We start from the raw sequence: 13,829 nt of genomic DNA, 5'->3' as shown, positions 1-13,829 counted from the left end.
TGTCAGCAATATTTGTTCTTTTAAGGAACAGCAAATAAGAACTTTTACTTGCTCTGGTAAACTCAGTAGTACATTCGTGTTGGTATATAATTATGCTGAAGTTGGTGAACAGAAGACAAGGGACAAAGGTTCGTCCGAATGACAGATTCCCTCACCTGGCCCTAACTTTGGAGGGGAGATATGAAAACCCCTCTCTTTCAGCTGGCGTGCATGGGGCAGACAGCTAGGAGAATACTAACTTTTCTTCAACAGCTGTTTAAATATCACCCATGCACTGTCTGCTCTTTTCATTCCCAGACACAAAAATACTTTGCTGCTGACAGTTTGTGCAAGGAGATGGCCTGGAGAGCACTGATGTGCAAATGAATTCACCAGAGTGGTCACTGCTGCTTCAGGCAGACATGCAATCTGTGATGGATAATACACAAACACACTTTGCTATGGCAACGCTCACACTGATATATGTTTGTACAAAGGTCTGAGTCCCGATGGACTCATTCAGCCCTCCACGAAAAGTTTCAGCTCACCAATAAGAGAGCAGGCATAATCCCATGAGACTGACGATGGCCAATGCACCATATATTGTGTGAATTACTGATTGCTTGGGGCTGAATCAAGTGACAGGACATAATCTGTGAGAAATTCAGTGTCTGGCTAAAACTGTCCAGAGCTAACTAAATAGCAAATGTATTCATTAAAATCCAAGTCTTCCTATGGCAATGCAGAGGAATCAGTAAGTATGGAGTTAACTGTTTGCCTTGAACCATTAGATCATCTCTGCTGAGGCATGCAGACTTGATGCACCATATATCCAATACTGGCTGGCATGAAGTTACTCCAAAAAAAGCAGGCAGACAAATTCACGTGCATCCAAAGACAAGCGGCAATGAAACCACAAGAAGGAACGCATTAAACATGTTCCTGAAATAATTTCCCTTCTTCTGAGGACCCCCATATGTTATCTTTTAATGGAAGGAAATCATGCAAGCACTAACCCAGACTGACACTAAGCATGTGCTTTATTCCATCAAGCCCGTCGCCCCTGTATAAACTATCAGTTACAGCATAATCCTCTGGTGTTTTGTTTTTTTTTTTTCTGGGGTGTCATTGTTCTCTGGCATTCATCGATATCGTGAACCTAAAATATGATGAGCCAAGCACCTGACATACAGAACAAAATGTGCAATGTTTCTAACTTCTGAGTTAAAATCACTTTATATTTACATTTATGCTGAATAAATAGAATTGAGCTGAATGTCAGATGGATTTAGATTGAGTTTCCACTGATCTACTGATATTATCAATGTGTCCTTTAAAAGTATTTAGCTCAGTTACATCCAAAGTTCAAACAGGTTTTAATGTCGATCTGGTAAAATCCTAATCAGAAACCAAAAATATTCGATTATTATTATTACTATGTGATTTTGTCCCATCTTCAGAAAGAAGATATAACCTCATTTGTCACCTCTGTCCACAGTTACATCCTTATGAAAGGAGAGGCAGGGGTGCAACCTGCAGGGGTGCAGAGACCTCACAAATCCAGTGCTGAAGTTTACGCAACATAAGGAATTGCGTCATGCAGTTTCTTCCATGTCTCTCATCACAGTGATGAGCCACAGCCCAGAACAAAATCATTTTAAGACAACCAGCCTTTGGGGGTGACTATTTTAAACATTGTTGAGCAAAGCTACATACGAGAGTAGTCACAGGACAGGAGGAAGCTGTAGCCATGTGCACAGAGTATTGCTGACACAAAGCAAAATGTCTTTGTTTATTATGCACCAATTAGATTTTTTTGAATGTTAAATGCACTTTACAGATTGGCACTGCTCACCATCCCACCTCCATGTGGGCACCCAGAAGTGCTCAGGCATCTCCTGCTGCGGCTGCCCGCAGCATCATGAACACTGCGGGATGAGCAGGATCCAAAACGAGTGATGAGCACATGTGTCCATCCCAGGGGCTTCGCTGCAGGGACTGAATTTCCAGCAAAGGGCAGTAGCAAATTGAAAAGGAAAAGCAGAATTTCAAGCGCCAAAACCCTTTTCTTCTGCAAATGCATGCCTGTCCATCATCGTGCGCAGGGTTACTTACAGCAGCCAGCTGATACCCCTTAACTTGCAGGGTATCAAAACCAGACAGAACCCCAGAATGGCTGAGTCTGGCAGACCCTCAGGAGCCCACCTGCTCCAGCCCCTGCCCAAGCAGTGACACCAAAGCAGGCTGCCCAGGACCACATCCAGGTGGCTTTGGAAGATCTCCAAGTCAGGAGACTCCTCAACCTCCCCAGGCAACGTATGCCAGTGCTCAGGAACCCACACAGCACAGAAATGCGTCCTGGTGCTCAGGGGGAGCCTCCTGTGCTCCAGTTTGTGCTCATTGCCCCTTGTCCTGACACTGAGATATGAATAGAGTGGAGCTGGTACTAAAACAAATGGGCTAATATCTGTTTTCTGAGTTAATCTGTCTATTGTAACGAACAAAACAATTCTCTGTTTGGGGAAAGAAAAAATATCTCTGCATTTCTGGTGAGATCAAACAGCTCTGCAGTCAATAACACACAATGTGCACAAGAGAAATGAGCATTTTTGAATAATCTCATATTGCTGTTTCCTGATTGCTCATGTCTGTATAAAGAGCATGACAAGTTCTTGAGTTCCTGCAGAGCATGGCATACTAATCCTCAAAACTACTACAAACAAGCTGAGGAGGAATTTCTGCCATACCCACTGCTAACCCTAAAAGCGCCGCCTGCCAACTGATTGAATGGCACAGTGACAGGTCATACACAGTCACTGCTGCTCTACACTGCCTCACAGAGAGCAGCGGCTGGTGTCTGTCCAACCCTTTGACTCACGTTTTGAGGAAGACGCTATGAGATACTGCTTCATGTAGCAAAGATAATTTCACACCATTCCTGAGGCACCAGGTAGTCAGCACAGGTGGGGTGGCACAAACAAAGCTGAATTTAAAATAACAAATTTCCTTCTATAGTTGTGAGTAGGAGTAGAAGAGAGAGACAGACTCAGATACATCTTGGTTTACTCCAATTATAATTGAGGAAATGCCAGGTCAATCTTTGTGCTCATACATCTTTGAACTGGGAAGGAGCAGATGAGAGCAGGTGAGTCTGTCTTGACTCTCTGGGGAGAAGACAGCCATTGTCTGTTTTCAATATGTGTCAAGTTTAAAAAAAAACAAGGGGGGGGGGTGAGAGGGCAGAATTCATCTGACCAGCACTGAGGCCCTCCATGAGCTGTGCAGTAGGGTTTTTGGATGGGGTAATTATAGCCATAGCCATACAGATGGAGCAGCAGAAGAAGGGATCCCGGTGCTTACCCAGGGTGGTAGGCCAGTTTTGCAGCCCGTGATGGGCCTCACACCATATCTGTGCCTGAACAGGTGAAGCCACGTGGGGTGCAGTCATGCTGGGGGGCCGAGTGGCTCTGTGGCCAGGCTTGCCCTCAGCAGCAACATCAGTTTGGTCAGCTCTCAGTTAGCAGACAGCAGATTGTCTCCTCTGCAGACAGTATGTCCCAGGACAGAAATACCCAAGCCAGCTCTACTCAGGGCAACATGGCTGTGGCTACACTATCACACAAAATGGTTCTGAGCTTCACCCCAAGGACAAACCAGACTGCACAGCTCATGTCTACATGGGCCACCTGCTCTAGGTGCCCCTGCTTGAGGAGTGCATTGGACCAGATGACCCCCAGAGGTCCCTTCCTACCTCCACCATTCCATGATTCTGTGTCAAATGTGCTCCAACCCCTCAGCAAGATAGCCATGTCCTCACTGCCCCAGGAATGGTCACCAGCCCACAGCCAAACTGTCCCAGTCCACCTCAGCCTGCAGGGCTGATAATTGGCAGAGGGGAAAATCCTACCAAAGAGTATGTGAACAATTAAGGTCAGCCATCCGGGTCTATATTCTGGCCCTAATATTTTCAGTACAACTGAGGTTCCCAAATTAGGTTCATGGGGGTTGAGCCAGCTGGAAGCTGCACACCCACAGCCCCAGGTGCTGGTGAACCTGAGCTGGCCCCGTGCTGCTGCACCCTGCTCCCTCATGCTCTGCTGCAGGAGGGCATACATTTATTTATATATGTATAATTGGCTCAGGCCTGATGCCTCTGGTCCTATGTGAGCCAGCTTCCAGGCAGCCACAAGACAGCTGGGAAGCCATCCAGACAAGCACTTCTGGTGGTGTGATGCAGAAATTCAGCTGGCTTTATGCAGAGCCACCTCATGAAGCTGCAATACCTGTATTGTGAGGGTTTTCCCCCATTTTCCCCATTTTCCCTTCAGTAGCAAAAACCTGACAGGGTTTATCTACAGCAGTGGGGAAACAAGCAAAAGCTTAGGATACCAATTGTCATCCAGGAAAACACAATAGCATAAATAAAACTTTAACTTGCACTTTCAGCTTCCATTGCAGGACTTTTGTTTAGTACAGTTTCTCTGTCCTTCACATGCATACTAAATGATTTAGGGCCTAATCCCCAAGCTTTTATGCATCCACTTATTTTGAGCATGTTTCTGCAAGACAACGGGGCATACATGTTCCTGAAGGACTAAGGTCCAAGTGACCGTTTCCGTCTCTGTGTTTGTATAATATTGATCATCTCTTTGTACTTTACCTTATTTCACTGACAAAACCTTTCAAAGCCAAAGGAAATGAAACAATACTTCCCTCTACTGGAAGGCCCAGGAATTCTGAAAATTAATCTGAAGTGTTCAATTTGTCTGAGCTTTTTTTTTTTTTTGATTGAGAAGACAGACCACAGAAGCAGAGCACAAAGAAGAAGAAAGAGAGGAACGTTTTGTTTGGTTAATAGCCCTGTTCTAAAGCGTTGGAGAGCTCCTATACATCTCACCCTTCTTCCTCCATGTTTTATTATTTTCAGTATTAATGCACCTCTGAAAACCCTCGTGCCACTCAGGTTATATGCTGAGATTTTTAAAGTCTCACTGTGCATGCAATTTGCTGAATCTTTTGCATGATTATTAGGTAGATTTTCTCAAGCTGCAATGACATGATTTATTCCATGTCTCCTGCAAATGGTTTGCACAGAATGAAACCACCGCCAATGAACATCTTTGAAATTCCCATCGGGGGTGTGAATCAATGACTAGGAAGATTCCAGGGCACATGGAAAACTTTGCTTGTGGCTTCTAGATCTTGTTGAGAAGGCTGCTCCACAGGGCTGGAAAGGGTGATTCCCACTGGAGTCATGGGAGCCCTGAGATTTCCAGCATCTTTTATAAACTGGGATCATGTAAAGCAAGGTCAAGCATTCCACACCAGCTGTCCCATTCTTGTTTTCCAGGCATCATCTACTGGCAGCTGTCCATAAGCTTTTCTATAGATAGAGAGATTTCTGCTGGTTGTGGGGGCCAAAAAGGAAATTTGATAATATAGGGGATTTATGCAGAGTGGTTCCCAGATACCTCTGCTCCCAGTTTTGGCTCTTTCAGGTTGCCTCCCAGTCTCTCACAGGGGTCTGCACAATAATTATATTATCTTATATTCCTTCTGAGTATGAATAACTTACTTTTATCATCAAATTAGGACCACTAAAGTAAATCTGATCAACAGGCTTAACAACTACAAATATATCTTCCCATGAAATCCAAAGTGTCCGGGATTGCTCTTTAACTGACGAAGTATCGTTATCTAACACCTCTTTAGCCAATGACATAACAGATGAGGTACTTCAGCTTAGTAAATGTTACCATTTCTGGGCTGAAACACAGAACTGCACAACAGCAAAACTACAGGAAGGAAAACAGCCACAAAATAGGTTTGTCAACTGAAAACAAAAAGGATTTCAGGTAAGATCTCTACGGTCACATCCTGAGACCGTCTTTGGTACACATCCAGCTCTTACTGAAGGAAAGATTTTACTGATTCAGTGATCGCTGCCCAAGGACAGCAACTCTAATCCCAAGCTCACTTATGCCAGGACTCTGGAATTGACACCTGCTACTTTGGAAAAAGCGCAATGGAATCCCTCAGGGGCTAGAAGAGGTCAGGTTGCCCTCCCCAGCCTCGTACTTGAATCACTGTGTTAGCAAGCCGGCTTTAAAAAAAAAAAAAAAAAAAAAAAAGGAATAACAACTTCACAAGTTGATTCATGGGTTTGACATGCTCAGCTGAGGACTCTTTCCCCCTTTTTTGTTCGGTTAGTCAGTTCCTCTGTTTCGCAAGGGACCTTGGGTACTGCGTTTTTTTTTCCTGCATCCAGGAACATATTTGCCTCAAGTCTGAAAAGGAAGGAAAATGTACTGTTGCTAAAAACGACTACACTGTCACTTCAGGCAGGTCATGAGCTCTTTACGCCAGTAGCTAAGCAGTCATGCTCAGATAGCTCCATTCAATGAAATCAGGTTGCATGTATGAGTAACTACTTATTCACCCTCATATAGAATTCAAAATCTGCTCATTTAAAGTCAGAATCAGGTATGAGAAGACCATAGTGGATCACAAGACTTAAATCACTTTGTAGGAAAGGACTTTGTGTTCTCAATTATTCAGAGCAGTGGGACCTCAAGACTTGGCATCTTGTATCAAGCATAAAAAAAGGGCCCTTTTTTGTAGGAAAACAGCACACCAACCTCCCAGAAGCAACATAGCTGGAAAGAATAGAGCTGGAGAGATTTCCTTTTAGGGCAAATCCCTCAGCCATTCACTGATTTATTATTAACATTCTTACTGCTGCTGTGCTGAAAGGCTCCAGCTAGCTTGGGCTCCACTAAGCTAAGTGCCACACCGATGACTTTATCTGCAGCTCAGGGCTCAAGTTCAGCCCATAGCCATAGATCACCGATACTTCACCCAGCTAAAAGGTAACCCACTGGTCCTTTACACCAGGAAACCGGGGAAGAGAAGGAGAGGTTCCCAGGTGAGGGCTGTCCCTACAGCTAACGTGGTTAATGCTAGCTGAACACCCTTGGCTCAGAAATTGGCACCAAATTTGAGAAAAATAACCCAAAGTGTCTTCAGACTTTCACAACTGACTCTTCAGAGCTGTATGCCATGTTTCTGAATACAAGGGTCCATCATTACCCCTGTATGAATGGCAATTTGCGGAACAGTGGGAAATTTCAACCGTCAACTTTATGAAATACTCCTCAGTACAGCAGCAATTGCATTAAAAAAATCCTGATAACAGCACACTAAATCTGTGGTCTCACACTGGCTTTGCTCACTGTGGGTAATAACGTTGTAAATTCAAATATTGCAACACATGGGGCTTTTTTTAATTGGTGACCATTGCCCCCATATTGAACACATTGAATCACGTTCCTCAGATGCTTGAACTGACACATCCTCAGTGTGACAGGAAGAAAGTTATGCATCCCCTCCATGGTACCACCTATGTCTACCATGTCTGCTTTGGCCATGTTTTACACCCCAAAGGCACAATCTGCAGTATCAAAGTCCTAGAGTTGACTTTGCTTGGCTGTTGTATCCCTCCAACCAAAAAATACCTGGCAGAGTCCTGATGGAAAGTGTGCTGCTGCTGCTCTTCAACCACTGTCATCTCTGCTGTGCCCTGAGGCTGTGTTGCATCTTGGCAGTGGTCAGCCTTCCAGAAAGGCATCTGAGCTTGCACTGCTCTCCACTATGTTTGTATTTGGCTTAGCGGCTGGGGATTATTCTTTCAGCCTGGAAAGCAGAGGAAACTATGTTTTACAGCAGCTGAGAACTGCTAAATCACACAATCACAGAATCACAGAATCGTCTAGGTTGGAAGAGACCTCTAAGATCACCCAGTCCAACCTCTGACCTAACACTAACAAGTCCTCCACTAAACCATATCACTAAGCTCAACATCTAAACGTCTCTTAAAGACATCCAGGGATGGTGACTCAACCACTTCCCTGGGCAGCCTATTCCAATGCCTAACGACCCTTTCAGTAAAGAAGTTCTACCTAATATCCAACCTAAACCTCCCCTGGCACAACTTTAGCCCATTCCCCCTTGTCCTGTCACCAGGCACGTGGGAGAAGAGTCCAACCCCTACCTCGCTACAGCCTCCTTTAAGGTACCTGTAGAGAGTGATAAAGTCGCCCCTAAGCCTCCTCTTCTCCAGGCTGAACAATCCCAGATCCCTCAGCCTCTCCTCATAAGACTTGTTCTCCAGACCCCTCACCAGCCTCGTCTCCCTTCTCTGGACTCTCTCGAGCACCTCGACATCCTTCTTGTAGCAAGGGGCCCAAAACTGAACACAGTACTCGAAGTGCAGCCTCACCAGAGCCGAGTACAGGGGGACAATCACTTCCCTAGACCTGCTGGCCACGCTGCTGCTTATACAAGCCAGGATGCTGTTGGCCTTCTTGGCCACCTGAGCACACGGCTGGCTCATATTCAGCCGACTATCAACCAGTACTCCCAGGTCCTTCTCTGCCAGGCAGCTTTCCAACCACTCATCTCCCAGTTATCCCAGTTATCCCCAAAATAATCCTTTTTCTATGCATTACTTGAAAGTAAAGATATAGGGTCTAAGTACTTCAAGGAGAGGCTACTACACCTGGGGATAAGTTAGCAGTATATGTCAGGGTACTGAACTTAAGCCTTACAGGTGCTGCAGGGTAGCATGAAACAGTCACAGACTAATCCTAGATGGTTTTGTTGTGTAGTTCTACCTCCAGATAACTAGAACTGATGAGTTTGCTGTCACGAACAGGATTTAGTGAATATATATAAATAATAACTATACTTTTAAAAGAGTCAAAGAAAGCAAAGATCAAGTGAATAGCATGTGTTATATTCATAACATCCATGAAAAAATAAATGAGTGCTTTAAGGCCCATGGCCCTTTAATGGCATTTATGTATGTTGTTTCCTTGTCTCCCAGGCTATGAAAGGTTGGCCACTCCAGAGCAGGCTAAACAGTCTTCAAAGAGCAAGTAATTGCCAAATCAACCCTTCTGTATTTTACATACCCTTCTTGTGAGTTATGAAACTTTCCTGCACAAAGGAGCCTAAGAAGAGTCTTTGAAGATAATACCCCACGTGTTTAGCAGTGGCCACTGCTTGCCAGCTCTCTAATGACACTGCCTTGGGAGGAACCCATTGCTAAAGACCTTCCATTTCCTGATGCACCAAAACAGCACAACACTATGAAATCCACTTTTGTATTTCCTTGTCATGGGTAGTAGGTGCCACATGCTGCCAGGGGTCATGGGGTCTGCCCTGCCCACCCCCATCTAAGGGCCAAAATGCAGAACCAAAATCCAGCACCTCCAAACAGTTCTCTGGGAGAAAATGCAGAGCTCATGTCATCAACACGAGCAGGGCAGTCCTCCTTCTAAGTTTTTATTTCAAAATGGCATGCCCTTCTGAAACACACCCCCTAGGTGGCTGCATGACATTACCTATGAAGGACATATTACCATAAGAAATTCTGGGGCCTGTGCTGTCAAAGCTAAATATTCAGAGTAGCTCATTAAAATGGCCAATTTCTACTCTACTTTTTTTCTCTCTCAGCCTTCTTAAACAAAATATCTGATCCAAAGTATCAGATATTCTCAATGTTTTTCACAGGGGCTGTTTTCTAAACCTTCAGGAGTTTCTCTTGCTTACCTCTTGTTCTCCATCTAATTTGTCTGTATTTTCTGTTCCAGATCCCACAACGTTCTTGCTCACATGCTCCAGAATTACATTTTCAGCCTTTTCAGTAGCAGAACAATCTTTATATGACAAGTCTACAGAATGGGAGAACAGGCTAGCAGTCTACCTTCACACTCAATTTGGTTTATGGAGGGCAGAGAGGAAGGACAATGCCTCCCCGTGCTTCCTATTCTGACTACAAGTGGCTGACTGCTGTTTGGCTTGTGATCCTATATAACACCCAGATCCCTTCTTTAGCTTTGCTGCTGCATAAGCACTTGTACCTTATTAGTAATGCTGCATTGGATTTTGCCTCTCTGGGCAGAGTCATGAAATTAGTCAGATAAAGTTTAATAGTGATGCTTCCTGAATTGATTTAGTTTGAAATTCACCATGGTAATCCCCATCCCTCTTAGACTGTTTAGGCCTTGCATTTCTTCACTCCCTCGTGTTAAAGTCCATGAGCCCCTGATAAATATTTATCAAAATATTTACAGTTTTAGTCCATGCTCTGAGCCCCTCATGGGTAAAATTGTATCAAAACCAGAAGTTTGGAAAAAACAATACATGAAATACTTCAGCTACCTGTTTTCCTTTATAGCCTGGTCAAAGGAAGAAGATCAGGTGTTGGTTTGGCACATAAGTATTTCATCCTAGGATAAGGAAAAAATGTCTAATTTGGTCAAAAGATTTTAAGTTTGGTGCTTTAAAACCTGGGAAACTCAGCCACATAAAAGTGGATGAACTAGCAACAAAGGTATTCTGTTGTGTCTATGATTCACTAGTCTTCCTCATTAAAAAACTACTCTACATTTCTTCCTCTACTTCAGATGTGTTCCTAGAATCTTTTATATCATCTGTAAACTTTGACTCAACTTCTTAAGTTTTACCTCCCCTCTTATTCCTTCCCTACTGATATATGTAAAGGCTAGGGACTACTACCTATCTTTATGAGAACACAGACAAGAAGACTTCCTGAAATCTCATGGGGAAACAACACCTGAGGGAAGGATTTCTAGTGCTGCAGTATCTACCACGGCTGTAAGAAAGCAATTCCAAGGATGCCTGCATTACTGCACATAAATACATATTATCTTGATGTAAGTGTCCCATGATCCAATAGCGGTATCGGGAAGAGAGCCCAGCAATCTCATGGCCCCAGCGACCACCTCTCTCTTCAGCACCACCGTCTTTTCCACTGTGCTTCTTTGGCTGTATACCTACGTTTGAAACTGAACACAACCTAACAAGCACTATCGATTGAAACATTATGTTATCATATTACTTTCAATAGCTCTGTACTCCAACCCAAAATAGCATTTGCCTTTGATCCTCTGTACCAGATGTTTTCACTGAGCTATCCACAATGACATCTGATTTCCTGAGTGACTACAAATCACTTCTAACTCAAATTACTCTTCCCAAATGCATATGCAGCAATGATACTACTGTATCATTGTGTTGGTTGGCTTAGTTTGGCCCCTCTGATAACTGAGTCACACAATATTTTTATTTACCTAGATAAAATGTTATCAGCAAGCTTTATATCTGACCATCATTATTCCATCTTCCACCAGCTTAAGAAGAAACAGTTTTCAAAACATCAGTCAAGACAGATCCCTGTGTTATCAGATGAGCTTCTCCTGTTTTTTAACCTGTTACAAGATCAGGCCTGACCTTCATCTACTTGTTCACTGCGTAGCTAATTGTGGGGACTTTTGTCCAAACCCTGTTTAAAGGAAGGGGTATGCACTATCACTGCATCACCTTGTCTAAGAAGAAAGGTGACACGGCACAAGTAGAATAGAGTAGAAACTTCCCATTTCATCTTGCGTATCAAACTGCTGTTCATCTTCCCCAGAGTACAGAAGAGTGGGGTAGTTGAAAGGATAAAATAGGGAAGGATTAAGTAAGATAATGGAGGGCTGCCCAGGGAAGTGGTGGAGTCCCCATCCCTGGAGTTATTTAATAGATATGTGGACATGGCACTAAGGGACATGGTTTAGTGTCCCTGACTCAGTAGGTCAGGTTGACAGTTGGATTTGATGATCTTGAAGGTCTTTTCTGACCTAGATATTTCTATGATTCTAAGTTGTCTTACATAACTATTTAGAGCAAATAAGCACCTAAAAAACATTTTGCATAATCTGAAGAAAAAGATCACATCAAATGAAAAGCATGGTCCATCAGTACTATTCACAGGAGGCTGCCTCAACTCAGAGAGAATTTCTCACATAGGATCCATCTGAAAGTTTCCCAGTAGTTTTTGTATCACAGTGATCTCATCCAACAACGAAAGGATTTGGGCACTTAAAAGTATGATCTAGACACTCCAGTCAAAAAAAAAAAAATCTTCAAATCTCTGTTGAGCTTCCACCTATGCTGCAGTCCATGAAGTGAGTGGGTGTGAGAGCTGGCCAGGAACCACCCCTGTGCAGGCTGCTCAGTGCAAAGCCATGGGGACAGCCTTGCTGGCATGGGTGAGAGGTCCATGCGGGGTGGTAATGAGCAGCAGATGGTAGAGAAGCGTGGGGGCATGGAGCCATGCTGGAAGCCACAGCCTCCAATTCCACAAACCATATCATCTTTTATCTAGTCTCACTGTTCAGAGTGAACTGCTAGGATAAAGCACATCACATCAGCCTGGGTTCCCACAGGAATGAAGATAGTGCAATTTCTCTTTGTCTGTCAGATCTTCCTGCTGTTTCCTGCACCAATTTTTAGCCCATTTCTGCACAATCTGACAGAATATAGCAGCCTTCAAGAAGTTAAGGTTTCTAAGACTTGCATGAAATTGAGCATCTAGAGAGAGAATAGGGATGTAAATCAGGGCCTTTACCAGGGGAAAGGCTGCAGATTGATCCTGCTTCCTCTGACCTGTTTGGCCATTTGGCTGTGCCTCCAGCCAGACACAAAATGCATTACCTCTTGCCCAGCCAGCAGCTAGGGAAAAGGGCAGGGTTCTATACATAGGTTCAAGGAACATAGTGGGAAAATGGAAATATTGCCAAGAGCTACAAGGGACATTATTTCTGCAGACATCATGGAGTACCCTGGCTCAGTTAGCACAGAAGCAGCTGCTCCCAGCTCCCCTGGGCTTCCACATCCAGCAGGAATTAGGAGCATCTGAGGCAAAATACTTCCAATCACACAAAAACTCCAGCTGAGCCTTAGCCCAGTCTCAATGCCTTTCCCCAGTGTGAGTCCTGCCTTTTCTACCCATCCCCCAGCCATCACTAACAGCGGATTCCATCTGAGCCAGCTCCACGCTTGTTAGCCTCAAGGCCAACAGTGGGTTTTGCCATGCTGTATTCAAGGGGTTGCGAAGAGGATGGTCCTGCCTGGGGAGGAAGAAAAAGAGATGGTGCGGGGCAGAGGCACAGCTCAGCACCTACCTCTGCACATCCTCAAGTGCAAGAAAGCAGCAAACCTGGCTTTCCAGGGCACTGGCTTGGTCCATGAATGTCATAAGTCCAGGGCTGTTTTACCATCCCAGGGGTCTGCTGTCCTCAGCTGGTGCCAGCCTCAGCCAGGTGCAGAGCCAGGTCTGGGTTCCTCCTGGAAGACAGCAGCTTGCTTTCTACCCGGATCAACTCAGAAGTCCTTAAGCCTGAAATGATTCCACTTTACAAAGAGGCATCCCTGAGACCAGAGGTGTGTTTGATGAACTCTGCAGCTTCTCAACACTTACCAAGGCAGGGGGAAGGCCTGGCTCCTGTACCACCTCCAAGAACCAGCTCTGCATTTTATCCATACAGCTGGGAGTGCTGAAGAAAAAGATCTGTTGGCGATGTTTGAAACCAGTCTGTCTGATGCAAAACATTGTGCAAACAAAAGTAGAAATAAATTAATTTTATGCAGTCTCGATTTCTCCCAATACAGTAAATGCAGTCAGCCAGCCAGCATCATCTGACAAGCCTCAGACATTTTGAAGTGTTTTCCTTGCCCTCTTCGGGACAGCAGAAATAGGACAAATGGCATAAAAAAAAAAAATAAAAATAAATAAGTGGATAAAAAGGAATTTTCCACATCTGCTTAAGGAAAACACTAGATAGTACTCAACATCACATTTGTGGGAGAATGAATACGGCCAAAGGTTTGATATGTGTTTTTGCAACACAGAAAGACATTGGGGGGGAAGAGGGGAGGTGTTTGCAGCCACTAAAATGCTGTGTTTCTAGTGTGGATAAATACTCCATTATCTGAGAAAT

At 44.2% G+C, this 13,829-nt stretch overlaps 1 long non-coding RNA gene across 1 annotated transcript in view; it reads right to left on the bottom strand.

Moving 5' to 3' along the window:
* Positions 1–13,612, bottom strand: part of LOC308177956 — a 19,410-nt gene extending 5,798 nt beyond the window's left edge. The window contains exon 1 of the long non-coding RNA XR_013939516.1: positions 13,014–13,612. This is a non-coding gene — a long non-coding RNA (uncharacterized lncRNA). The remainder of the gene's footprint in view (positions 1–13,013) is intronic.
* Between the last annotated feature and the right edge of the window lie 217 nt (positions 13,613–13,829).

The sequence above is a fragment of the Anser brachyrhynchus genome, assembly GCF_964034855.1.
Source record: "Anser brachyrhynchus genome assembly, chromosome: 1".
Classification (NCBI taxonomy): domain Eukaryota; kingdom Metazoa; phylum Chordata; class Aves; order Anseriformes; family Anatidae; genus Anser; species Anser brachyrhynchus.
Note: the sequence above shows the minus strand (reverse complement) of the source record. Positions and strands in the feature narration are given on the sequence as shown.